At 37.9% G+C, this 27055-nt stretch overlaps 1 pseudogene; it reads right to left on the bottom strand.

Moving 5' to 3' along the window:
* The window catches only part of LOC147823732 (oocyte-secreted protein 4A-like), a 55579-nt pseudogene extending 30327 nt beyond the window's left edge, over window positions 1–25252 (bottom strand).
* Window positions 25253–27055: the final 1803 nt, after the last annotated feature.

Here is a 27055-nt window from a genome sequence, read left to right as displayed (position 1 = left end):
TTTGTTATATTTTATTGTATTCCAAGAACATATTCTGCCTTTTGAACTCTGTTCTTTTCATGGTTCTGTGTGTGTTCTTTGGTAAATATCCTAAGTACGCTTGAAAATAATTTGCATTCAAAACAAAAAGAAAATAAGTATTATGTAGTTGTTTGTGATAGTATTCTGTAAATGTCAATTAAGTTAAGATGATTAATAGGATGGTTCGGGTTTTCTGTATTCTTTTGGTTTTTGTCTATTTACTGAGAGAGGAGGACATTATGTGGATTTGTCTATTTCTGTCTTTTTGTGTCATACATTTTGAAGCAAAATGCATATTTAGAATAATTAACTTTTGATTTTCCTTTTTTTTTGATTTTCCATTTTTTTATTATGAAATGTCCTTGTTTCACTTGGTAATACTTCTTCTTTTAAACTCTACTTTATCTGATATGTATATATTACACATCAATTGTCTTCAATTTCACTCATCCTTACTTCTACAGTATTTAATTTAATGCTAAGCTCATCTAATCACTACTTGATTCAGACATTGTAGTTTTTGGTTCTAGAATTTCTGTTTTGCTTTTTAGAGTTTGCCTTTTCTCTTTTGAAATATCCAATCTTTTCACCCATTATATCCATTTTTCCTTAAAAAGTTTAAAATATGTATATGACAACTGTTTCAAGCCCTGTCTACTAATTCCATTACAGTAAGTATATAATCTATTGTTTACTACCTGTTTTATTATAGCTCACATTTTCCCATTTCTTACTACACTTCATATTCCAAACATTGTGTATAGAACAGTGGTGACTGATGTATAATATTTAGTTTTGCTTCATTTTCTATTCCCAGAGTGCAACCTTTTTCTATTCCTGACAATTAGAGTATGGAGCTGATAATTCATATTTTTTTCATAATTAAATAGAACTAGATCTGAGTTGCCTCCCAAGTCAAAATCTTTTTTACATTTTCAGTAGTTGAATGGGAGAAGCTTGGCTACAGTTTCATATATTTTTGGTTCATCTTTGGATTCATCTCCAGGAAGAGCTCTGGACTTTGAATACCACAGGAATGCATAGAACTAAGCAATTTCTCTCTCCTTGCCAGCTCTTCTTTCACTGTTACTTCCTTAGAAAAGCTCAGTTTGGGAGGGCCAGGAGGAAAGATTGCTGAGACCAGTAATCTGTCTCACGATCTTGGGCTTTTTCATACTTTGATTTGTCCTGAGAACCCCACTTGGCCCAAGCTACTGCTCATTTTGGGGCAAAGTTGCTCTACCCTATCAGACCTACCTGAGCAATAGCACGAAGCTGCCCAGGTACTAGAAGCTGTGTTGGGCCCCTGATTATTTATGAAGGGTTCTTTCTCTGTAGAATTCAGTTAAGAAAGGATTCCACCGGCCTTTATTAGCCCTATAGAAAAGACATTGTTTTTATTAAATTCTTTTATTGGTACATTGTAGGTATACAACACAATTACATTTCTCATTGGGAATTGTGCCTTTACCTAATGCATCTTGGTTCTTATTTTTTCCCCATTCCTAGCCTTCCCTTCATGCCCTCCACCCTTCCCTATTTACAAAGACTTTATTTCCATTTTTTCCATTTCTCAGCATTTTTCCTTTCCCTTCTTTCCTTTCCCCTGGCCCTCCCACTACCCCTACCCCTTTGGACCTTTTCTTCCTATTTTACATTATCGATTATTCGTTCTAATCATTGGTACATTTTAGGTATACAACATAATGGCATTCATCATTGGAAATTTGCACCTTTACATAGTCTCTCTTGGTTCTTATTTTTCACCCTTGCCCAGCCCTCCCTTCAACTCCTCCATTCCTATTTACAAAGATTTTGTACCTATTTTTCCATTTTCTCATATTAATCCCATTCCCTTCTATCCTTTCCCCTAGCCCTCCCACTTCCTTCCCCTTTGCCCCTTTTCTTCCTATTTCACATTACCTATTATACATTTAGTCCTTATTTACACTTTCAGTTTCTCACACCAGAGAAACTATTCGGTATTTATTCATGTGTGTCCTATTTATTTCACTTAAGACTATCGCCTCAATGTGCATCCACTTAGCTATAAATGTCTCTAATTTCTCATTTTTTATGGCTGAGTAGTACTCCATTTTATTTAAAAACCACATTTTCTTTATCCAGTCTCCAGTTGATGGGCATTTGGGCTGTTTCCAAGTTTTAGCTATTACAAACTGTGCTGCTATGAACATGGGCGCACATATATCACTGTGGTATGATTCTTTTAATTCTTTGGGGAAGATCCCCAGCAGTGGAATAGCGGGGTCAAATGGGACTTCCAGTCCTAGTGCTTTGAGGTATCTCCATAGTGATTTCCACAGTGGTTGCAGCAGTCTACACTCCCAGCAGCAGTGGAGCAGGGTTGCTCTTTCCCCACAGCCCCTCCAGCATTTGTTATTGGTTGATTTCATGATAGTAGCCATTCTTTCTGGAGTGAAGTGGAATCTCAGCATTGTTTTCATTTGCATCTCTTGAACGACCAGTGATGTTGAACATTTTTTCATGTATTTATTTGCTATTTCTACTTCTTTGTCTGAGAAATGTCTGTTCATTTCAGATGCCCATTTTTGAATTGGGTCTTTGAATTGGAGGGGTCTGATTTTTTTCATTTCTTTATATATTCTAGGTAGTAGTCCTTTTGTCTGAGGTACAGCTACTAAAAATCTTTTCCCACATTGTAGATTGTCTCTTACCTCTGTTGGTGGTTTCTCTTGCAGTGCAGAAGCTTTTTAATAAGATGAAATCCCAGTTGTTGATTCTTTGTGCTAGCTCCCGTGATACTGAGATTTTGTTCATAAAGTCTTTTCCTATGCCAGTATCTTCAAGAGTTCTACCTAACTTGTCTTCCAGCAAGTTTAGTATTTCTGTTTTAATATTTAGATCTTTAATCCACTTTGACTTTAGTTTAGTGCATGGTGATAGGTATGGGTCTAGTTTTAATCTTTGTCAGGTTGAAATCCAGTTTTTCCAACATCATTTATTAGATAAGCTATCTTTCCTCCAATGATGGTGGTTGGCTCCTTTGTCAAAGATGAGGTGGATGAAATGTCTGCAGTTGTTTCTGCATCTTCTCATCTATTGCACTGATCCTCAGGTCTGTTCTTTTTCCTGTACCATGCTGTTTCTATCACAGTAGCTTTGTAGTATAGTTTCAAGTTGGGGATTGTGATACCCCCTGCTATGTCTCTTTTGCCTAGAATTGTTTTTGCTATTCTAGGTCTCTTCTGGTTCCAAATGAATTTTTGGATTGTTTTCTCTAGTTCTGTGAAGTATATTGTTGGAATTTCAATCAGGATTGCATTAAATCTATATAGTAGTTTTGGAAGTATGGCCATTTTCATTAGATTGGTTCTTCCTACCAAGGAGCAAGGGATGTCTTTCCATTTTCTTAAATCCTCTTCAATCTCTTTTTTCAGAGTGCTGTAGTTTCCAGTGTAGAGGTCTTTGCTTCCTTTCTTAGATTGATTCCTAGATATTTCTTTTTTTTTGGATGCTATTGTAAAAGGAATTGTCTCCCTAATTTCTCTCTCAGTGAGTCTGCTATTTGTGTATACGAAGGCTATTGTTTTTTGAGTGTTGACCTTGTTTCCAGCTACTCTACTGAATCTGTCAATTAAGTTTAGAAGTCTTTTGGTGGAGTTTTTTGGGTCTTCTATGTGAAGCATCATATCATCGGCAAATAATGACAGTTTAATTTCTTCCTTTCCTATCTTTATTCCTTTTACTTCTTTCTCTTTTCCAATTGCTGTGGCTAATGTTTTCAGAACTATATTGAACAAGAGTAGTGATAGTGGGCATCCTTGTCTTGTTCTTGATTTTAGTGTCAAAGTTTTCAGTTTTTGACCATTTAGTATGATGTTGGCTGTTGTTTTTTTATAGATAGCCTTAATCAGGTTGCGATAAAGACCTTCTATTCCAATTTTCTGTAGGGTTTTTAATCATGAATGGGTGTTGGATACTGTTGAATGCCTTTTCTGCATCTGTTGAGATGATCATACAGTTTTTGTCCTTGACTCTGTTAATATAGCGGATTACATTTATTGATTTACAAATGTTGAAACATCCTTGCATCCCTGGGATAAATCTGACTTGGTCAGGGTGTATGATCTTTTTGATGACCCTCTGTATTCTGTTTCCCAGTATCTTGTTGAGGATTTTTTGCATCTATGTTCATTAGGAAGATTGGTCTGTAGTTCTCTTTTTGGGTTGGGTCTTTCCCTGGTTTTGGAATCAAAGTAACACTTGCTTCCAGGAATGAATTTGGAAGCCTTGCTTCCCTTTCAAATTCCTTGATGAGTTTAAAGAGTAATGGCTATAGTTCTTTAAATGTCTTGTAGAATTCAGCAGTGAAGCCATCAGGTCCTGGGCTTTTCTTTGTTGGTAAATTTTTTATTACATTTTCAATTTCACTCATTGTAATTGGGGTGTTTGGAATTTCTATATCTTCTTCATTTAACTTTGGCAATTTGTATGTATCTAGGAATCTGTCCATTTCTTCTGTGCTTTCCATTTTATTAGAGTACAGGTTCTCAAAGTAGGTATTGATGATCCTCTGGATTTCCGTTAGATCTGTTGTGACTTCACCTTTTTCATACTTAATTGCTTGGATTTGAGCCTTTTCTTTCCTTTTTTTGATAAGGTTGGCTGAAGGTTTATTGATTTTATTTATTCTTTCAAAAAACCAACTCTTTGATTCATTGATTTTTTTGTATCATTCTCTTAGTCTCCACTGCACTGATTTCTGATATGATCTTTATAATTTCCTCTCTTGTATGAGCTTTGGATTGTTATGTTCTTCTTTTTCTAGGAGATTGAGGTTCTGCATTAGGTTATTTATTTGAGTTCTCTCTGTTTTCCTAATATGGGCATTCACTGCTATGAATTTCCCATGTAGAACGGCTTTCTCTGTGTCCCATACATTACTGTATGTTGTACTGGTATTATCATTTATTTGTAGAAACTGTTTAATTTCTTCTTTAATTTCCTCTGTTACCCATTGGTTGTTCAGGAGGGTGTTATTCAGTTTCCATGTGTTTGCGGGGGTTTTGCGGTTTCTTTTCTTATTGAACTCCAATTTTATTTCACTATGGTCTGATAATATACAGGGGGTAACTTCAACTCTTTTACATTTACTTAGACATGTCCTATGAATTAGCATGTGGTCTATTCTGGAGAATGACCCATGTGCAGCTGAAAAGAATGTGTATTCTGATTTTGTGGGGTGGAACACTCTGTAAATATCTATTAAATCCATTTGTTCAATAGCTTGGTTCAGTTCTAAAATTTCACTGTTAATTTTTTGTCTAGATGATCTGTCTATTTGTGATAGTGTGGTATTGAGGTCCCCCACTACAATTGTGTTAGTGCTTATTTGGTTTTTCATGTCCATTAATATTTGTTTTGTATAGTTGGGGGCATTCATATTTGGTGCATAAATATTTAGGATTGTCATCTCTTCCTCTTGGATTGTTCCCTTCACAAGGATGTAGTGACCATCTTTGTCTCCCTTAATTAGTTTTGGTTTGAAATCTACTTTGTCTGCAAATAAGATTGCTACCTCTGCTTTTTTCTGAGCTCCTTTCTAGTGGAGAACTGTTTTCCATCCTTTTATTTTCAGTCTATGAATTTCTTTTTGAGTTAGGTGTGTTTCTTGTATATAGCATATTGTTGGATTTTGCTTCTTAATCCATTCTGCCAGTCTATTTCTTTTGATTGGTGAATTGAGGCCATTAACATTGATGGTTATAATTTATAGATATTGATTCATCCTTGTCGTGATATTTTACTTTTGTTGGCTCTTTTATTTATTTTTCCCCCTTTCCCTTTAGTTTCTTAGTTTGCCTGGTGGCTTCCCTCTCTTGGGCCTCATGGAGTTTTGACCTTCATTGCTTTTTTTCTAGGATATTATTTAAAATTGCTTGTAGTGCTGGTTTGGTGTTCATGAAATTTCTCAGGTGTTCTTTCTCACGGAAGTATCTAATTTCCCCATCAATTTTGAAAGATAATTTTGCAGGATTGCACAGTCTAGGTTAGAAGTTATTTTCTTTTAGGGCTTGAAATACTTCACTCCAGGCTCTCCTTGTCTTGAGGGTTTGTGTTGAGAAGTCTGCTGTTCTTCTGATGGGCTTTCCTTTGTATGTGATTTGTTTCTTTTCTCTAACTGCTTGTAGGATTTTGTTCTTCTGTTGGGTTTCTGGGATCTTGACTATTATATGTCTAGGTGTAGATTTTATTTTGATCGTGGCTAGTTGGAGTTCTCTATGCCTCACTTATCTGTATGTCCAATTCTCTACCTTTGTCTGGGAAGTTTTCCACTATTACTTCTGTGAACAGCTTATGTCAATTGTACTTTCTCTTGTTTTTTTGTGGACTCCAATCAGTCTTACGTTATTCTTCTTTGAATCATCTAGCACCTGCTGGATTGATTTCTTGTGGCCCCTTACTATTTTTAAGAAATCTCTGTTTTCATGGTCCTTAACCACGATCCTGTCTTTTATATTTGATATTCTATCTTCAGATTCCCTTAATCTGCTATGGATACTTTCAGTGGAGCTTTTAATCTCCTGAATATCTGTTTGAATCTGTTTCATGGATTCCTTTTCTTTCTTATGTTGGGCGATCACGGTTTCTATTTCTTTCTTATGCTGGGCATTCATGGCTTCCAACATGTTTCTGAGCTCATCTATTTTTTTTTAATCTGTTTCTGTTCTAGAGCCTCTAATCATGTCTTTCACTCTGCTCACCATCTCTGTAATTATCTGGGAGATTATTTCTGCTTTGAATTTTTCTAGAGCCTCATTCATCTGTTTTGTTACTTCCTGTGCCATCAGTTCAGGGTGTCCAGGTGGTTGATTATTGGACTTTTCCACCTCATTTCCCCCAGAGTTTATCCTTGGTGGAGTGGAATTCTGAGTTTGTGCCTTGCTTAAATGTCTTCTCATTTTTGTTTTTGCTACTGTCCTTGGTTTAATTCCTGGTTTGATACTTCAAAATTGCTTATTGTAAGTATCTTTGTTGCTTATAATTAGAACCCTTATGGATTGATTCCTTCTCGGAGGTGTCTTCCAGATATAGCTGGTCTTTAGGTTGTGAGCCTGTAATGGCTCTGAGGCTGTCTCATTTTCATTATACCAGGAAGGACCACTGACTAGTTCAATAACAACATCTTAGCCCAAGTGATACAATCAGCAACACCATAGCATCAAGTACATCTTAGAAAATGAGATTTTGTGGTAGTTATTAATCTATCACCTTTAACTGTGTGAATTAAATCAAAATTGAGGACCAACTCACCATATGTTTATAGTGAATAAACTCTTCAATAAGCAACTTTACACTTCAGACTGGGGAGTTAGAGTTGGGGAGGGAGAGATAGATAGGTAGAAGGATAGGGGAAGGTTAGCAGTGAGGCCAGAGGACAAGGGTGAGAGAAGGAAAAAGAGAAGAAAAGAAAAAGAAGAAATCCAAATTAGGACCAGAACAGGAACAAAAAGGTAGATGAAGAACCATGTGGGACAGCAAGAGAGTGAGTATGAGAGAAGGAATGGAAAGAGAAAAGAAAGAAAAAGGAAAAAAAATAGAAGAGAAAAACAAAAATTTGCAAAGAGTAGGAAAAAAATTTTTAAAAAGAGGGAAAAAACCAAACCAATAATACTAATTTTGGAAATAAAAAATAAAAATGAAAATGAAGGGCCTCCTTCAGGGTATGTCTCTGCTGTCACAATAGACAACGTGGGCAGCAGTGTGCAGATATAAGTCAATGAGTCTCAGCAAGCCAGTCGCAGACCCATGCGATTCAGGCAGATTTCTGGCTGAAAGTGCCAAGTTGAGCTCCCTGTCCTCCTGTAGGGTTGAACTCTGCAAGAGTCTACTGCAGGTTCCAGCTCCCCTTCCCCTTAAGATAGTCTAGGTTCTGATGGGAGGTGATGATCCCTCCAACTTACCGAGTATGGTGGTCTGGTGGTCTGGTGTCCCCTGTGTCTTTATAGTGTGGAGCCAGGTGGCAGCCAAGAGGCCAGAGGAGCAAGGTGAGGGGGGAGTGGGGGGGTCCTGCAGGCACCCATGTGGCTAAGTGGATCACTGCCGTGGGCATGAGCTGGATGGGGCAGGTTCCCTGTGACCTGGGACCTCTCTCAGGCATCTGCCAATGTGCCTGGTGCGAGCTGGATAGGGCAGGCTCCCTGTGATCTGGGACCTCTCTCTGGTGTCCACCGATGTGCCCGGTGTGAGCTGGATCTGTATGGATATTTCTTTAAACATGAACAAAAATACATGAATTATTTTAAACTAATTATTCAAAAAGTCTTCACATCTTTCCAACTATGCATTACCCACAGAAGTAATTCTATCCTCAGTTTTCCATAGGCCTGCTAAGTCATTATTATGCTGCAGTATTCCAGCCAGATTCAAATAGGTTAACTTGTAAATGGCACTAATCTGCTTTTTGGTTTAAAAAAATGGTTTCATACAAATTCTACATTAATTTCTGAAATTTTCCCCCAACTAAGATATTGGTGGTAAACTTCAATAGAAGCCTTTGGCACAGTATTAGAAATGCAATTTCACATGCAAAAATCATATTTTCATGTCATTAAGCCACCTAATATCTCCCAAAAGTCTATCAATCTGCTATGGCTATCCTACACTATACCACAGACTGGATGGATAAAACAAAATAAATTTGATTTCCTCACAATTCTGGAGGCTGGAAGGTCCAAGACCAAGATTGTGGCTAGTGTGGTATCTGGTGAGGGTGCTCTTCTTCACCTATAGACAGCCATCTTTTCACTGTGTCCTCACAAAGTCTTTCCTCAGTGTGTGTATGCAGAGAAAGAAAGCAAGTTAAATGTTGTCCCTTCTTCTAAGGATACTAATGCTTTGGGATGAAAGCCTCATTCTTATGATCTCAGGTAACCTTAATTTCTTTTCCTAAATGTCCCATCTACACTAGGTAGAAGGCTTTAGTATAATAATCTTCTAGGGACAAAAATATTCAGTCCAGAGACCAGAGGAAGGGGCTTCTGGGCAGCCATTCCACCGCTCCCACCCCAGAGGTAGGGGCTTCCAGGAAACAGTTCTGCCACTCACAGCACAGAGGTAGGGGCTTCCAGGCCACCTTTCCACCACTCCCAGTGCAGAGGAGGTGAGGTGAGCAGGCACCAACAGCACCCACCTCCACATTCAAAATGAGAAGACACGTAAACAAGTTGCAAAACCAGACTTCCAGATCACCTACAGAAATCCCAAAGGGAAACGAGATGAAACAATCTGATACTCAACCACCTGGACTCCCTGAACTGGCAACAAAAGAGAATCTGGAAAAAATGAAATCAGAAATAATTACTCAGATAAGAGCAGAGATTGGGCCCATAGTGCAAGACATGATTAATAAATCTAGAGAGGACACAGATTAAAAAAATAGAGGATCTGAGGAACATGATGGAATCCTAACATAGGAAACAAATGGAATCCATAAAACAGATAAAAGCAGATTTCCAGGAGACTAAAAACTCCATTGAAAGTCTGCACAGCAGAATGAGCCAATGAGAGGACAGAATTTCAGATACAGAAGATAAGATTGCAATTAGTGATTCAGAAAAGAAAAATTGCTTCAAAATTGTAAGAGACCATGAGACATAAAGCCAGCAGCTGCTAGACAATGCAAAGAAGAATAACATAAGACTGACTGGAGTCAACAAAGAAACAGGAGAGAGTGTAGATGACATTAAAAAACTGTTCACAGAAGTCACGGCAGAAAACTTCCCAAGCAGGGGAAAAGAAATTGATATACAGATAAGTGAGGCATATAGGATTCCAAATAGTCCTGATCAAAAAAAAATCTACACATAGACATATAATTGTTAAGATTCAAGAAACCCAACAGAAGAACAAAATTCTCCAAGCAGTTAGAGAAAAGAAACAAATCACATACAAAGGAAAGCCCATCAGAATCACAGCAGACTTCTCAACACAAACCCTCAAGGAAAGAAGAGCTTGGAGTAATGTATTTCAAGCCCTAAAGGAAAACAGTCTCAAACCCAGATTGATGTACCCTGCAAAGCTATTTTTCAAAATTGATGGAGGAATAAGATACTTTCATGACAAAGAGCACCTTAGGAACTTCATGAATACCAAACCAGCACTGCAAAAATTTTAGACAATATCCTAGGAACACACAATGAGGATCACAACCCTAGGAAGCAAAGCAGAATGAATTCATTGGGTGTGACAAGAAAGTAAATGTAAAGGGGGAGAACCCAACAAAAAGAAAAAGTCATGACAAGGTTAAGTCAAAACATGTCAGTTATGACCATCAATGTTAATGGTCTGAATTCACCAATCAAAAGAAATAGAATAGCAGAATGGGTCAAGAAGCAAGACAAAACAATATGCTGCATACAAGAAACAAATTTCATTCAAAAAGAAACTCATAGATTGAAAGCTAAAGGGTGGAAAACAATACTCAATGCAATAGGAGCCCGAAAAAAAGCAGGAGTAGCTATCCTCTTTGCAGATCAAGTAGATTTCAAACCAACACTGATTAAGAGAGACAAAGAAGGACGCAACATCCTTGTCAAGGGAACAATCCAACAGGAAGAGATGAAAAGTATAAATATATATGCACCAAACACTAGTGCACCCAACTATATAAAGCAAATACTAACTGACATGAAAAGTCTTATATACACTAATACAAGAGTAGTGGGGGAACTCAATACCCCACTGTCACAAATAGATAGATCAACGAGACAAAAAATAAGAAACAAAATACTAGAACTCAATCAAACTCTTGAACAAATGAACTTAACAAATGTTTACAGAGTGTCCACCCCACAAAATCAGAATACACATTCTTTACAGCTGCATACAGGTCATTCTCCAAAATAGACCACACACTCGCTCATAGAACATGTTTAAGTAAGTGCGAAGGAATTGAAGTTATCCATTCTATATTATCAGACCATAGTGCAATGAAATTGGACATCAGTAGCAAAAGAAAACACAAGAATTTCATAAAAACATGGAAATTGAACAACATACTTCTGAATAACCAATGGGTCACAGAGGAAATTAAAGAAGAAATCAGACAGTTCCTACAATTAAATAATAATGACAACACAACATATTGGAATGTATGGGACATGATGAAAGCTGTCTTACAAGGGAAATTCATAGCAATGAATACACATATTAGGAAAACAGAGCAAGCCCAATTAAACAACCTGATGCTGAACCTCAAGCTTCTAGGAAAAGAAGAGCAGGACAAACACAAAGCTCATACAAGGGAGGAAATTATAAACATCAGAGCAGAAATCAGTGCAATGGAGACTAAGAGAACAATACAAAAAATCAATGAAGCCAAAAGTTGGTTCTTTGAAAGAATCAACAAAATTGACAAACCCTTAGCCAACCTTATCAGAAAAAGGAAAGAAAAGGCCCAAATCCATGCAATTAGGAATCAAAAGGATGAAATTACAACAGACCCAGAAGAAATCCAGAGAATCATCAATACCTACTTCAAAAAAACTATATCCCAATAAGATGGAAAACACAGAAGAAATGGACAGATTCCTAGATACATATGAATTACCAAAGTTGAATGAAGAAGACCTAAAAATTCCAAATGACCCAATATCGATCAATGGAATTGAAAATATATTTAAAAACTTACCAACTAAGAAAAGTCTGGGCTCTGATGGCTTCACTGCTAACTTCTACAAAACATTTAGAGAGGAACTACTGCCACTACTGTTTAAACTCTTCAATGAAATTGAAAGGGAAGCAATACTCCCGAATTCATTCCTGGAAGCAAGCATCACCTTGATCCCCAAAGCAAAGAAAGACCTAACAGAAAAAGAGAACTATAGGCCAATCTCACTAATGAACATAGATGCAAAAAATCCTTAATAAGATACTGGCAAATAGAATTCAGAAGATCATCAAGAAGATCATATGCCCTGACCAAGTGGAATTCATCCCAGGGATGCAGGGATGGTTCAATATATGAAAATCAATCAATGTAATACACTAAATCAATAGAGCGAAGGACAAAAACCATGTGATTATCTCCATAGATGCAGAAAAAGCATTTGACAAAATCCAACATGCATTTATGATAAAAACCCTACAAAAAATTGGAATAGATGGTCTCTACCTCAATCTGATAAAAGCCATCTATGAAAAACTAACAGCCAGTATCAGAGTAAATGGTCAAAAACTGAAATCCTTCACACTAAAATCAGGAACAAGACAAGGATCTCCACTATCACCACTCCTGTTCAATACAGCTTTGGAAACATTAGCCACAGCAATTAGACAAGAGAAAGAAATGAAAGGAATAAAGATAAGAAATGAAGAAGTCAAATTGTCATTATTTGTAGATGACATGATACTCTATATAGAAGACCCCAAGAACTCCACCAAACATCTTCTAGACTTAATAACCAAATTCAGTAAAGTAGCTGGATACAAGGTCAATGCACAAAAATCAATAGCTTTCCTCTACATGAACAACAGCCTCACTGACAGAGAAATAGGGCAAACAATTCCTTTAACAATAGCATCCAAAAAACTGAAAGACCCAGGAATCATCCTAATGAAAGAAATCAAAGACCTCTTCTCTGAAAACTATAGTATTCTGAAAAGAGACTGAAGATGATATCAGAAAATGGAAAGACATCCCTTGCTCCTAGATAGGAAGAATCAACATAGTGAAAATGGCCATATTTTCAAAACTGCTATATAGATTCAACGCAATCCCAATTGAAATCCCAGCAGCATACTTCATAGACCTTGAGAAAACAATCCAAAAATTCATTTGGAACAAGAAGAGACTCAGAATAGCAAAGGCAACTCTAGGTAAAAGAGACATGGCAGGGGGTATCACAACCCCCAACTTGAAACTATACTACAAAGCTACTATGACAAAAGTAGCATGGTACTGGCAAAGAAACAGACCTGAGGACCAGTGGAACACATTAGAAGATGCAGAAAAAACTCTACACACACCTCATCTTCGACAAAAGAGCCAAATACCCTCACTGGAGGAAAGATAGCCTCTTTAATAAATGGTGCTGGAAAAATTGGGTTTCAACTTGCCAAAGATTAAAACTAGACCTATATCTCTCACCATGCACTAAACTAAAATCAAAATGGATTAAAGATCTAAATATTAAAACAGAAACACTGAACCAGCTGGAACAGAGGTTAGGTAGAACTGTTGAAGACATTGGTGTAGGAAAAGATTCTATGAACAAAACCTCAGTTGCCCGTGAAATAACACAATCAACAAGTGGGATCTCTTCTCATTAAAAAGCTTCTGCACAGAAAGAGAAACCACCAACAGTGTGAAGAGACAACCCACAATGTGGGAAAAAATCTTCACCTGCTGTTCCTCAGACAAAGGTCTACTATCTCGATTCTATAAAGAACTTAAAAAGATCAGACCTCTCAAATTTAAAGATCCAATCCAAAAATGGGCATCTGAAATGAACAGACATTTCTCACACAAAGAAGTAGAAGTAACAAATAAATACATGAAAAAATGTTCAACATCCCTGGTCATTCGAGAGATGCAAATGAAAACAACACTGAGATTCCATCTCACTCCAGAAAGAATGGCTCCTATCATGAAATCAACCAATAACATATGCTGGCGGGGCTGTGGGGAAAGAGGAACCCTGCTCCACTGCTGGTGGGAGTGTAGACTGGTACAACCACTGTGGAAATCAGTATGGAGATACCTCAAAGAACTAGGACTGGAAGTCTCATTTGACCCAGCTATTCCCCTGCTGGGTATTTTCCCCAAAGAATTAAAAGAATCATACCATAGTGATATATGTGCACTCATGTTCATAGCAGCACAATTTGTAATAGCTAAAACTTGGAAGCAGCCCAATTGCCCATCATCTGGCGACTGGATTAAGAAAACATGGGTTTTTTTATAAAATGGAGTACTACTCAGGCATAAAAAATGAGAAATTAGAGACATTTATAGCTAAATGGGTGCACATTGAGCCAATAGTCTTAAGTGAAATAAATAGCACACACGTGTGTAAATACCGAATAGTTTCTCTACTGTGAGAAACTGGAAGTGTAAATAAGGACTAAATGGTATAATAGATAATGTGAAATCGGAAGAAAAGGCCAAAGGGGAATGGGAAGTTGGAGGAGTAGGGGAAAGGAAAGAAGGGAATGGAATTAATATGATGAAATGAAAACATGGAAACAAAATCTTTGTAAATAGGGAGGGATGGAGGGGTTGAATGGAGGGCAAGGGAAGGGGGAAAAATAAGAACCAAGAGAGATTATGTAAAGGTTCAAATTTCCAATGATGAATGTCATTATATTGTATACCTATATTGTACCAATAAAATAAAATTATATTTTTAAAAAATTAAAAAAATATTCAGTCCATATCAATAGGTATTCAAGTATTACATTGTTTTTTCCTTGATGTCATGTCTTTTACACTTTTTCCTATAATCTTTTTCTTTCTTTCATACAACAAACATCCACACTGATATACCCATACACACAGTATTATAAAAACTGTCTATCATTAAGATAAAAGTTTCAAAGCATAGACTAACCACATTATAATATATGAAATGTCAAATTGTGTTTTGTGGCATATACTTTCATCTCAGGAAACATAGATTTATGCTATGTTAGAATTGACTTGTAGTTAAATTAGTATAAAGCAGAAATTTGACAGAAAGTGTTTGTTTTATCCCTAAAATATAGTATGGGTCAGTTCATTTCAGGGCAAACAAAATTATAGTTCTCTACTTCTACTTATTCTATTCCTGAGAGATATGGTCCCATCGGATATTCCTGTAACATCTTTAATATTAATTCCAATTCCTAATTCATTTTAGTAAAGAAATATTATGTTTGCCAAAACCCCAACAGTCATGAAATAGGAAGAATCTGTCTTTATTGTCACTTGCCTTCTCATATTGCACTGGTTTTTTCATAGGGTAAGGGTCAAACAAGACAGTGTAACTGCTGAGAATGTTGACTTTGCAGACAGATATGGGTTAAAATTCTTGTCACTCACAAGCTGTGTGGCCTTTGGCAAGATATGTGAGCCTTTAATGAGCCTGTATCATTTACTGATCACATATTTATTAAGCAATAATCTTATACCAGGCACTCTGCTAGGTACTAAACCTATAACTATGAAAAGGACACCTGAGATCTTTGCCATCCTGGAGCTCAAAATGGGGTTACTCACACATATTTCAGGAGTCTATCTTACAAAGATACCTACCACTAACACTTTGTGTGAGTTAGAATTCTTCTAGAATTCATCTAGATATTGTGCAGTAGGAGCTGGAAAATCACTGAACTAAATGAAGCCAGGGAACATAGTAAAGATAACCTTTGTAAACTAGTGATTCCACAGGATCTAGACAAATTCACAGTAATGCTTTCAACAGGGAAATGCAACTGAAATGAATACAAATATCTCTACCTAGTCAAAAGTACCAAAGTAGGCATACAGAGCAGTAGAAAGTGAGGTCAGAGAGGCCCAGGAGGAAGGCAGGGAGTGAGATGTTATAGGGTTCACTCTGAATGGAGAAGATCAGTTAGGAAGCTCTTCCTGCAATCCGAGTAGTACCTAATCAGGATTTGCTCCAGGTTGGTAGCAGGGGAGGCAAGAATTGGTCAGGTCACATATCTTTTGCAAGTAGAAAAAACAGAATTTGATGGTATCTTGTTTATAAGGTGCAAGAGGAGGAAAAACGTCAGAGATGACTCCAGAGATTTGGGACAGAACAGATGGAAAATTCCACTACTGTTAACTAAGACGGGAAGTCACGTTAACTGTTATAATCAGTGAATGTGCTAGCACCATGTAAATGAAGAATAATCAATAGATGAATTCTAATTCACACAAACTGTTAATGACTAATTATGTTTTTTGCTTCTGTTCATTAACTGACATTATGAGGTCTATGACCTACTAGTTTTGTGATAGGTACTTTGATTCCAAAGATGACCCAGGAGATTTTCAGGGACAGAATGAAACCTAAGTTGGAACTTGTAAGCATCAGAGTAAAATGGTATTTTTGGAAGATTTGTTTGGAAACAAGGAATCCTGATCTAATTTTCTAAAACTAATTAAGTACTCTCTTCCTAGCTGTGTGGTCTTGGGCACATTGAAGCCTTCAGGATCATACTATTCTAATTAATCTAACAAGGATAATGGATATTTAGTAATTATTAATTTCTTTTCTTCCTAATTCTTATAAAATTATAAACTGCCCAAGTATAAAATTCAGTCCTTGTTAGTTTATAAAGGAAATTATGGGAAATGCTGTTTGAATCCCCAGATACTCAAAGTGGGTAACTTGTTAATTGAGTATATCTGAAAAGCACATCTCTTCTGAGATGGGAAGCAAGTCCCTGCCTCTGCAATTTAGTCCTTGTTCAGTGTCCTGATCAAAGGTCATATGTCAAGCAAAGACTGGACATTTGTGGCACTGAGGACTGAGTGCAGTGGGTCATACATATTTACTGACAGAGTGTCTACTGCCAGATTCTTGGTCCATTTAGGAATGGCCACGACCTGAAGGAGTGGACCTCATTATCTAGGGCAGCAAGTGTGTCTTCTCCTAAATGCCACCCTCCCTCATAGACGTCAGTGTTGTCTCTGGAATTTACCCAGAGCCACCCCATTCCTCCTTTGTGCCATTTATAAATGTTAATTTTGAATGCTAAGTAATAAATGTCTATTACACAAGGATGCACTTACCTGTTCGCTGAACTATTGTTTTCATTACAGTGGAACAACTTTAGGACTCAAGATCTTTGTGCTTACTGTTTCGTCAGCCAGTACACTTGTTCCTATACTTTGTAAACTCTTTCCCTCTCTTCATCAAAGTCTCTGCTAAAAATAATCTTCCCCAGAGAAGCCTTCTCTGTCCAGTCCCATGATTTGTTAGCTTTATATTGCCAGTAAAAAATATGTGAGATAAATCAAAGAAAGAAAGGTTTATTTTGGCCCAGTTTCAAGAGTTTCAGCCCACAGTCAGTTGGCTCCATTATTTGGGGGCCAGGGACAAGGCAAAATATCATAATGGGGAGCACAGGATGGAGCAAAGCTCTTCACTTCATGGCAGCTGGAAAGCAAAAGGAGAGACAAAAGAGGGGCTAGGGTCCCAATATCCTTTTCAAAATCAAGCTCCCACTAACTTAGCTTCCACTAAATCCATCTCCCATAGTACCAGGCTGGGGACCAATCCTTCAATACATGAACCTTTGGGGGACATGTCTTTGCCCAGTCTATCCAAAGGCCCTTTTCACACCAAGTCTTGAGCCCCTTCTTTGGCCCTATTTTTCTATATAGCACTTACCACCACTCAACATTATGATCAATCTATATTTGTAGTGAAAAGCTAACTCTGAGAAAGGAGCCTTTCTACCTAGTGTCCCTTTCTGCCTCTGACACCTAAAATAATGTAGTAATTACACAAAGCAGAGAGGCAGTTCATAACCAGCCAAACAAATGGATGATATGCTAGACCATGTATCCAACGAAAGACAGGTAAATGTTTCTAAGGAGCACATGAACACATGTGCACAAGAAAATGAAATGATGAAATGTGTGGGGATCACCACAGAATAGCCCCACAACAATCACTCAAGAAAGATGAGAGGCAGCACAAAGGAGCTGGACTGTAGAGAGAGGAGACATAGTAGGAGAGCATGAGGAGCCATCTGCTCTGACTCCAGTAGGAGGGGTGAGAAGGAGAGGGTACAGCTTTCCCTGAAAGTCTTCTCACTTCCTTTCCTTCTAGTGCCATGGATTAAGGAGTAAAGAAAAGGAATGGCAGGGCAGAGTGCAAAGAGCACACTTTGGATGAGACACTGAATCTGAAATAAGTTGAAGACTTGAAGGCATAGCAGAAACGGAGTTCACCAAGAACAGGTTACTCTAGGACTCCAGATTTCCTCAGGTTCAGGTCTTATGAACTCATGTGTTGGCCATTTGCTCTCCTCTTACCTTTCCTGCTCCTGTTCTGAGTGCTGGTTTCACTATCACCTAAGTTCCTCTCCACACAGAAGTACTCAAAGGGCACTCTGTATAGCAGGACTCTCCCAAGACTGGTAGGAAGAGATGCTTTTAAATTTCTTGGTCATAGAATAGCAAAAGCAATTCTAGGCAACAGAGACATGGCTGGGGGTATCACAATCCCCAACTTGAAACTATACTACACAGCTACAGTGATAAAAACAGCATGGTACTGGCAAAGAAACAGACCCAAAGATCAGTGGAATAGATTAGAAGATGCAGAAACAACTCCAGACATACTCAGCCACCTCATCTTTGACAAAGGAGCCAACCACCATCATTGGAGGAAAGATATCTTATCTAATAAATGATGCTGGAAAAACTGGATTTCAACCTGACAAAGATTAAAACTAGACCCATACCTATCACCATGCACTAAACTAAAGTCAAAGTGGATTAAAGATCTAAATATTAAGACAGAAACAATAAACTTGCTGGAAGATCAGTTAGGTAGAACTCTTGATGACACTGGCATAGGAAAAGACTTTATGAACAAATCTTCAGTAGCATGGGAACTAGCACAAAGAATCAACAACTGGGATCGCATCGTATTAAAAAGCTTCTGCACTGCAAGAGAAACCACCAACAGAGCTAAGAGACAGCCTAAAATGTGGGAAGAAATTCTTATCAACTTTACCTCAGACAAAGGTCTACTATCAAGAATATACAAAGAACTGAAAAAAATAAGACACCTCAAATTCAAAGACCCAATTCAAAAATGGGCATCCGAAATGAACAGACATTTCTCAGACAAAGAAGTAAAAACAGCAAATTAATATAGGAAAAAATGTTCCACATCACTGGTCATTTGAGAGGTGTAGATGAAAACAACTCTGAGATTCCACCCCACCCCAGAAAGAATGGCTACTATCAAGAAATCAACCAATAACAAATGCTGGTGGGGGTGTGGAGAGAAAGGAACCCTGCTCCATTGTTGGTGAGAATGTAGATTGGTGCAACCACTGTGGAAATCAGTATGGAGATACCTCAAACAACTCGGACTAGAGGTCCCATTTGACCCAGCTATTCCCCTACTGGGGATCTTCCCCAAAGAATTAAAAAAATCATACCACAGCGATAAATGTGCACCTATGTTTATAGTGGCACAGTTTGTAATAGCTAAAGCTTGGAAACAGCCCAAGTGCCCATCGACTGAAAACTGGATAAAGAAGATGTGGTTTTTTTATAAAATGGAGTACTACTCAGCCATAAAGAATGAGAAATTAGAGACATTTATAGCTAAATAGATGCATATTGAGGCCATACTCTTAAGTGAAGTAAATAGGACACACGTGTAAATACCGAATAGTTTCTCTAGTGTGAGAAATTGAAAGTATAAATAAGGATGAAAATGATTAAAATGAATAATTGATAATTTGAAATAGGAAAAGGTCCAAGGGTTTGGGGATGGCAGGAGGGGAAGGAGAAAGGGAAGAATGGAAAGGAAAAATTATGAGAAAGAAAAAAAAATGGAATCAAAGTCTGTGTAAATAGGGAAGGGTGGAGGGGGTGAAGGGTGCACAGGTAATGGGAGAAAAAATAAGAACTAAGATACATCATGTTCTGGTACAAACACTCAATGATAAATGTGAATGTATTTTATACCTAAAATGTACATATATATATATATATATATATATATATATATATATATATATATATAATTAATAAATAAATTTCTTGGTCATTTAAGCAATAACATAGGACCATTTGTACATATTTCTAAAATACATCAAAAAATGTTTTTTAAAATCACTCATAATCCACCACCCAAGCATACTACTATAAACATTTTGGTGTATTTCCTTCAAGTCTTTGTTTTTCACAATTAAGGTCATGCTGAACATGTAATTTGCAATTCTGCTCCTTTCATCCAATAGTGTCTCATGAGCTGTTTCCCATACTACTGTAAAGCCTTCAGAATTTCCATTGTAGTTGGTGCAGAAAAGTCTAGCCTTTCTTCATCCTATTGTTGGACAATGACTTTCCTGGGAGTTTTCCTTAGTTTCTGTGTGGACTGAGATCATGGTCAGGGTAGAATGGAAGGCACCAGGGCCCACAGCACCACCATCCAGCCTGGGAGTCCTGGAGACCATGATAAGGGTGTGATGGAGGGGCTCAGGAAACAGACACCATATTGGATCTTACCATGTAGTGCTCTAGGATTTGCTTTATCTACTGTTGGAAGACTCTTTGTACAACCTGTGAACTAAGGTAGTTCTTACACTTTTAAACAGTGAAAAAGAGAGTCCCCTGTCTGCTAGAGATTAACTAGGATGGTTCTTGAAAATCTATTCCATGTGCTGCTAATAAAAGTAATTATTATTTGGATTTTTTAAATGCAGGATGTATAGGTTAGAAACTTTCAGGCTGAAAAGATCGGGTGAATTTATACATGCCTGCAAGTGGTTACATTTATAACAAAAGTATAAGGCAGTAAAAGATAGGTAACTGTTCCTACCCTAAGTACTACACAAAGGAATAATTAACTTCTCTTTTGAGTTTGAATTCAAAACAGAGAGATAGCAGTCTAAACTGGTAATGAGAGACAAAATGAAACTGAGTCACAAAGAGAGCGGAATGAATAATGTAAGGACCAGTATGTCAGAGGCACTCAAGTGTGAGGATCTGTATTCTACAACCATTGCTGGTGTGCTTCTGGGATGCTATTCTGTCTTTAAAAGGTTGAACAATATTCTACATAGAAATTTAAAAATATGCACAAATGATAGTGCTGCACAAATATAAAGATTTTCTTCATAAAATATTATCATTAATCCTGTTGTGAGTCTCCCCTACTATTTTATCACAGTTAATTTGATATTCATTTTTATTCTGCTACAATTTTAATATGATAAATTCTAAAAGATTTTTACTGATTTTTGAATTTTTAATTGAATTTTTAATTTTGAATTGGTTCTTAATAAAACCAATACATTCTGAGAAAAAATAAAATTAGAAAAAGTTATAAAGAGGTAAGTAAAACTCAGCAGCACACACACCCACCATCCCACCAACCCTCATTCCCACTCCCCAGAGGCAGCCACTGCTATCAGTTTCTTGGGAAACCTATCAGAAGTATCATCCATGTATTGCTGCTCATTTTACTGTAGTTTCTTCAATATAATACTGTGGTTTGGTTGGTCCTAGATGGTGACTTCCTGCCTTAATTAGGCATAATCCAAGGCACCCATTCTCTCAGAACACCATACTCCACCATCCTGGCCTTAGGTAAATTTGCAATGTCAATCAGTTGCCTTGGAAACTCTTCCTCATTCTTGTGTCCCTCCCTAATATTCTCATGATAGCCTATGACCTTGTCCCACCCATGTGTCACCCAGATGTGTCTTACCTGAGTAATAATTCATGCTCAAGAAATTATCCTGTACCCTATACCTCATCAAATCTGTCAATGATATAAGACAATTATTGCTAGATTGTAAATGGTCTTTTTAAAAGTAGATTATCTTCTCTAAAGGATATTCCCATTTTATTTAAAAAATAACTAACTCAGAAGAATAAATTTATAGTGATGAGCTTTAAAATTTGCAGTTCATAAATATTTTTTTAATGGCTTCTATGGACCGAGCGTAGAGATTCCAGGCAGAAATTTTTAAACCAGAAGGAACAAATGTCTGCTAGAAATAGATTCCTGAACCTATTCCACAAAGACCTAGCATGACAGTTGCTGAAGAGGAGAGACAATCCAAAGCAACAGTAATGGGCTCTCCATGAGATGAAGCGCGTGTCTTGTCTTTGTTTTTAATTCCTATCTTGTGGAAATTTTTACTGTTTTCACTCTGTCACAGAACAGATGGAGCCATGATTGATGATTCACAATTTATGAGGCTGATTTAATATTCTACCATGCTTTGTGTTCTATCACGTTTTCCACATTTCCAATAGTTTTTCTTCTGAAACATTTGTCACAAAAGTAACATTGCAATATTGACATGGGAGGGACTCTGGCACTATAAAGTAGGGGAACTAATGATACTGCAAGTGTCTTTTTTTTTTTTGTAAGTCATCCAACAAATATTTATTTGGTCCCCAACCTCTCCAGGCAGTTCTCTAGTGACTGAGTGACTAAGGATCCAGTGACTAAGGATCCAGTCAACAACTCAGAAGAGATTTGAACAAATAAGTAAAAAAAAGAAATAAATTTATTTCAGAAAAACACTTTAAAGAAGAATATTAAAAAGAGTGGTCAACATAGGTTAAGGAATGCCTCCCTCAGAGGTGCCACGGAAGCTGAGGCCTAAATGATGAGAAGAAATTGGTTCTTCCAAAGTCTTAGGAAGTGTGCTATGGGAAGAGAAAACAAAAACACAAAGGTCCTGAGCTGGGAAGAAGTTTAGGATATACAAGATTTGAAAATAGGAAACTGTCAATGTTGAGTAGCCCATCTTTCTAGCCCTTCTACTCCTGGTTTCCATCTAGCTGTTGCTACTGATGTCACTGGGGCCAGGGGCCAGGCTGTTGGCTTTTTGTTGTTTAGTGAATCAAATATAATACTTTCTGACTCCAGTTCTGAAGATTTTGTGTGGTCGTGGTGGATTTCCATTTCCTACTTCACATTATACTTCACAAGAAACCATCTAGAAGAGTGATTCCAACAGAATACCAGCCTGAAGCCTGGACATAGAACCCAGATATGATGACAGAAATCTTCAAATGTTGATGGTTGGGATTTTCCTCCAGTTAAATATATTTGTTGGGAAAATTCAAAACAGTTTTTACAAAACTCTGATGATTTAAGTATAGCATACTCATAGTAATAAAGTTTGTGAACTTTTAATCTACTGTCAATATGAAGTCATACATTATTTGAGTCATAGGGAAAGACCTTTCCTAATACTCTGAATCTATCCTTACCTATAATTCTGAATTTTTTTGAAAAAGAAAATCTTTGAAAATCAAATCTTTTTCAGAATGTATGATATGAGGCTACTTATAGTCTTTATCACAGTTAATATCAATATTCATACCTACATTAGTCAGTTTTTCTGTCACTAAGACATAATATTAACACTCACAATTTAAAGGAGGGAAGGTTTAATTTAGCTCATTGTTTGGAGGATTCAGTCCACATTCAACTGGCTCTAAATTGGGAGTATCATGGCAGAAGGGCATGGTGGAACAATGCTGCTTAGTTCATAGTGGCCAGAGAGCACAGCAGTGTGAGACCAAAAGTGACTCCATTTTGTGAATGTGGGACCAGAATGACTCCATTTTGTCCAAAATGAAGCAGTCTCCTTTGTTCTCTCAAATTAGTGCTTGAACTGGGACAAAGGACGTAATCCACAACTCAGGATTCCTAAGTTTATTACTCAGCCATCTGTTTGCCCTAGAAACAAATGTCCCGGGCCCACTATCTATAGGACAATCTGTTAACGTGCTGACTGTCCACACAGGGTGGTCATGACCATTAGTCAGGATGTCTGCTGACCATCAGTACGTGACAGTAGACCACTAACCTTTGTCCCCATTCTTCTTGTAAAAACCTATACGTAATCCCCTTCAACCCCCAGTGAGCCTAGCCAATCAAAATTCTACACTTCATACTTGCTAAATGTTAACCAATCATATGGCTGCTAATGACCAAAGCTTGTTGTAATCTCAATAAAAACCCTGCTAATTTGGAACTCGGGGCTCTCAATCTCGATCTGCTGTGTCGGTGACAATTGGGAGTCCCTGCTTAAGCTTGAATAAAGGACCCTCGTGTGCTTACATCGGAAATGGCCTCCTGGTGGTCTTTGGGACTTCGTAAACTGGGCACAACAGCAGGGGAAAAGCACCAGAGACAAGCAAGGTGTTGGGAGCAATGCTACATAATTCTAGGGATAAATCATTTGGTTAGCCTAGTTCTCTTGCCTACAGCCCAGCTACAGAATAACTCCAGTTTGGCCTCCGGTCACAACGGAGACTTCAGTGATCCAGTGACGCTGTGATTCTCCAGGACAAGAAACATCCTGGGAGAACAAACATCTGCTCAGTTCCTCATTGTTCTTGGACTGATTAACATCTTGTTTGCCGGAGATGTACTGAACTCTCTGCAAGCCTTCCGTTACACCTTGTTTATCCCAATGTGAACTATCGAACTCTCTGCAAGTCATTTGTTACATTTGTTTCTCCCGATGTACTGAATAAAAGGTGTGGTAAGATGGGGGCTTTTGCCTTTGCTGCCCAGAGCAGCACTGATCAGACCCAAAGCTCAGCTTCTTCTCAGTCTCATTTTTCTACCTTTCCTGTGATTCGCCCTGTGCTGCCGTGGCTCGCAGGAGACCAGGACTCACTGCAGAGGTTCTGGTAACGTCCCCTTCCCCTGTCCCCTACACAAGGGACCATAAATAGTATCCAATGCCATAACACCAGATCTACCCATACAGACCCACAAATGTGTTCTACTAATCTGTTAGATGTTTCTTAATTAAATGAAGTTGACATATCAGAATTAAAGGTCACAATTCACTCTTTGTCAATTTCATACCCCTCCCTTAACTTCTTCATACTTCTCCTTAACCCTTATTTAACTCCCAATAAAGACAATAGCAAGTTCATAATTTGCCTAACACAATGCAACATCCTGAGTACAACTGGAAATGTAATAATTTCTTCCCCAATATCTCAACAGTTCTAATATTTTTCAAAAGTCCAAGCCCATGGCTTTTCTAAGACTCATGGCAAACTCTTAGCTATTGATTCTGTAAAAATAAAAAACAAGTTACATGATTCTAAAGTACAATGGCACGGGGTAAATATTCTCATTCCAAATGGGAGAAATTGGGGGATAAAAAAGAATGAAGTCAAAGCAAGACAGAAAACCAACAGAACAAACATTAAATCCTATAGCGCTATATCCAGCACCTGGAGTTCATAGTAAAATGTGAGTTATAAAGGGCATGAGTGGCCCCAGGCCTCTGGCTTTCTGATTACAGTCCACAAGTTCCCTCTTTTTGGCTGGCTCCATTCATGGCCTATACCTTTTCTTGGCTGATGTTCCATATTCCTGGAATCTCCAGCTTCCTGGGGTCTCCACTCTACCTTCAGCTTCATTCTCACAGCTTCGGGCACTCCTACGGCCTTTTTGCCGGGCCTTTCTTTAAAATCTGATTGGAAGCCTCCCTGATCCCACAACTCTTGCATTCTGCATGTCGGTAAAACTTGCATCACATGAATAATGCCAAGGTCTGCTGTCAATGGAAGCAGCAGCCAGGCCTCTTTGAACTGTGGTTGCAACAGTCTCTGAGTACCTGCATGGCTGAGCACTGTCTAATGAATCCCAGAGAACAATTCTGTAGGAGGCCCTTCTCCAGCATGGGTTCCAGGGATTCTCTTCTCAAATGAAAAGTTTACACTTTTGTTCCCTTGTGTCTGCAATGTGTGAGGTCTTGTTGTTTCCTGAGATGCCCTCACAGCATCTTTCTTCTTGTTCTAAAACTACTTGTTTATTTTTCAATTGTACTAATCTCTTTAGCAGCCACACTTTTTTTGGCGCCAACTTTACACATACTTCCTTCTAGGCCAAAATTTAAATTTTGCATAATTTCTTGTTCTGCTTTTTGCCCCTGATTCTCACTATAAACCTGACTAAAAGCAACCAATAGTACCAATGCCACAGAACAAATGTTAGGATGTCTTGAAATTTCATCTACCAAAATAAGTACTTCTCTGCCCTTAATCTCAGCCTCCTAAAATTTCCAGGACATGAACAAAATATAGACAAATTTTCTGCCAGAGTGTAACATGTTGACCTCTAGATAAAATGCGAGTGGAACTCTCGTTCCCAACTGAAACCTTTGGGCCTGGGGTTTCCAAATATTTCCAAACTCCTCCCACAAACCAGTCCCAAAGGATTCCAAACCACATAGTCAGGAATAGTCACAGCAAGGACCCCAATTTTCTGGTGCTAATTTTCTGTATTAATTAGCTTTCCTGTTGCTAAGACATAATACCTGACATTCACAACTTAAAGAAGAAAAAAACAGTAAAGTTATATTGTATATTCTGACAACACACTGTGAACTTTTATCCCAGTGTCTGTATGAAACAATAATCTATTTGGGTCATACATAGATAGTCCTAGTAACTATTGTATCTCCAGAACATAGCAGAAAAACTGGCATATAGTAGCCACTCTAAATATTGATTCCATTCTTAATACTCTATCATAATGCTGTCCACCACACTGGTAGTCTTGAATGAAAAGTACACATCAAATCCTGATGCAGTGCCTTGTAACTTCTCTGCCAACCCAAGGTTGGGATGCTCTTCAAATAGATGTTTGGCATTTCTAAGATTCACATGATTCTGATGGCAAGAAGAAGCAGGTTTCCTGCCAAAGCCCAATTTATATTTTCTTAGAAATATGCTAGCTCTCTCTCTCTCTCCCTCCCTCTCTGTCTCTATCTGTCTCTGTCCTCCTCCTCTCCTCTCCTCTCCCCTCTCATAATGCTCAATTTAAAAGTCTCATGACTCTCTGAACCATGAAAGAATGAATTGTTAACATTTTTCACAAGTAACCTTCATGAATTTGAACATTTTTTCCTCTTGCCCTCCATAACTTCCACTGAGACTCCAACAGATGCCTATCAATGAAGAACATCCATTTGATTATCATTAGTTGTTCTTCTATTGGCTGAGCCAAGAGCATCGACAGAACCCAGTCTTTTCAGCAGCTGGGGCAGCAACTACCTCCCTTCCTATCCCATGCCACAGCAGTCCCAGGAGAGTCAAACCAATGATAAAGTTTCCACTGGCGAACCATAATGGTCAGTTAGTGAGATGACATAGATCTCTGCCCTGCTATAGTCAGCTCAGTTTGATGAAGAACTTGACCTCAGCTCCAAAAGCCAGGAACCAAGGAACCATGCAGTATGCAAGAATACATTTGTTAGGTCTTAGGATCTGTAGAATGGCACATCTGAGAGCTTATTTAACCACTAACCA

This window comes from Heterocephalus glaber, unplaced genomic scaffold (genome assembly GCF_053883595.1).
Source record: "Heterocephalus glaber isolate CG9 unplaced genomic scaffold, H.glaber_assembly_v1.0 deba00001569, whole genome shotgun sequence".
Taxonomy (NCBI): Eukaryota; Metazoa; Chordata; class Mammalia; order Rodentia; family Bathyergidae; genus Heterocephalus; species Heterocephalus glaber.
This window is presented reverse-complemented; position numbering and strand designations above follow the sequence as displayed.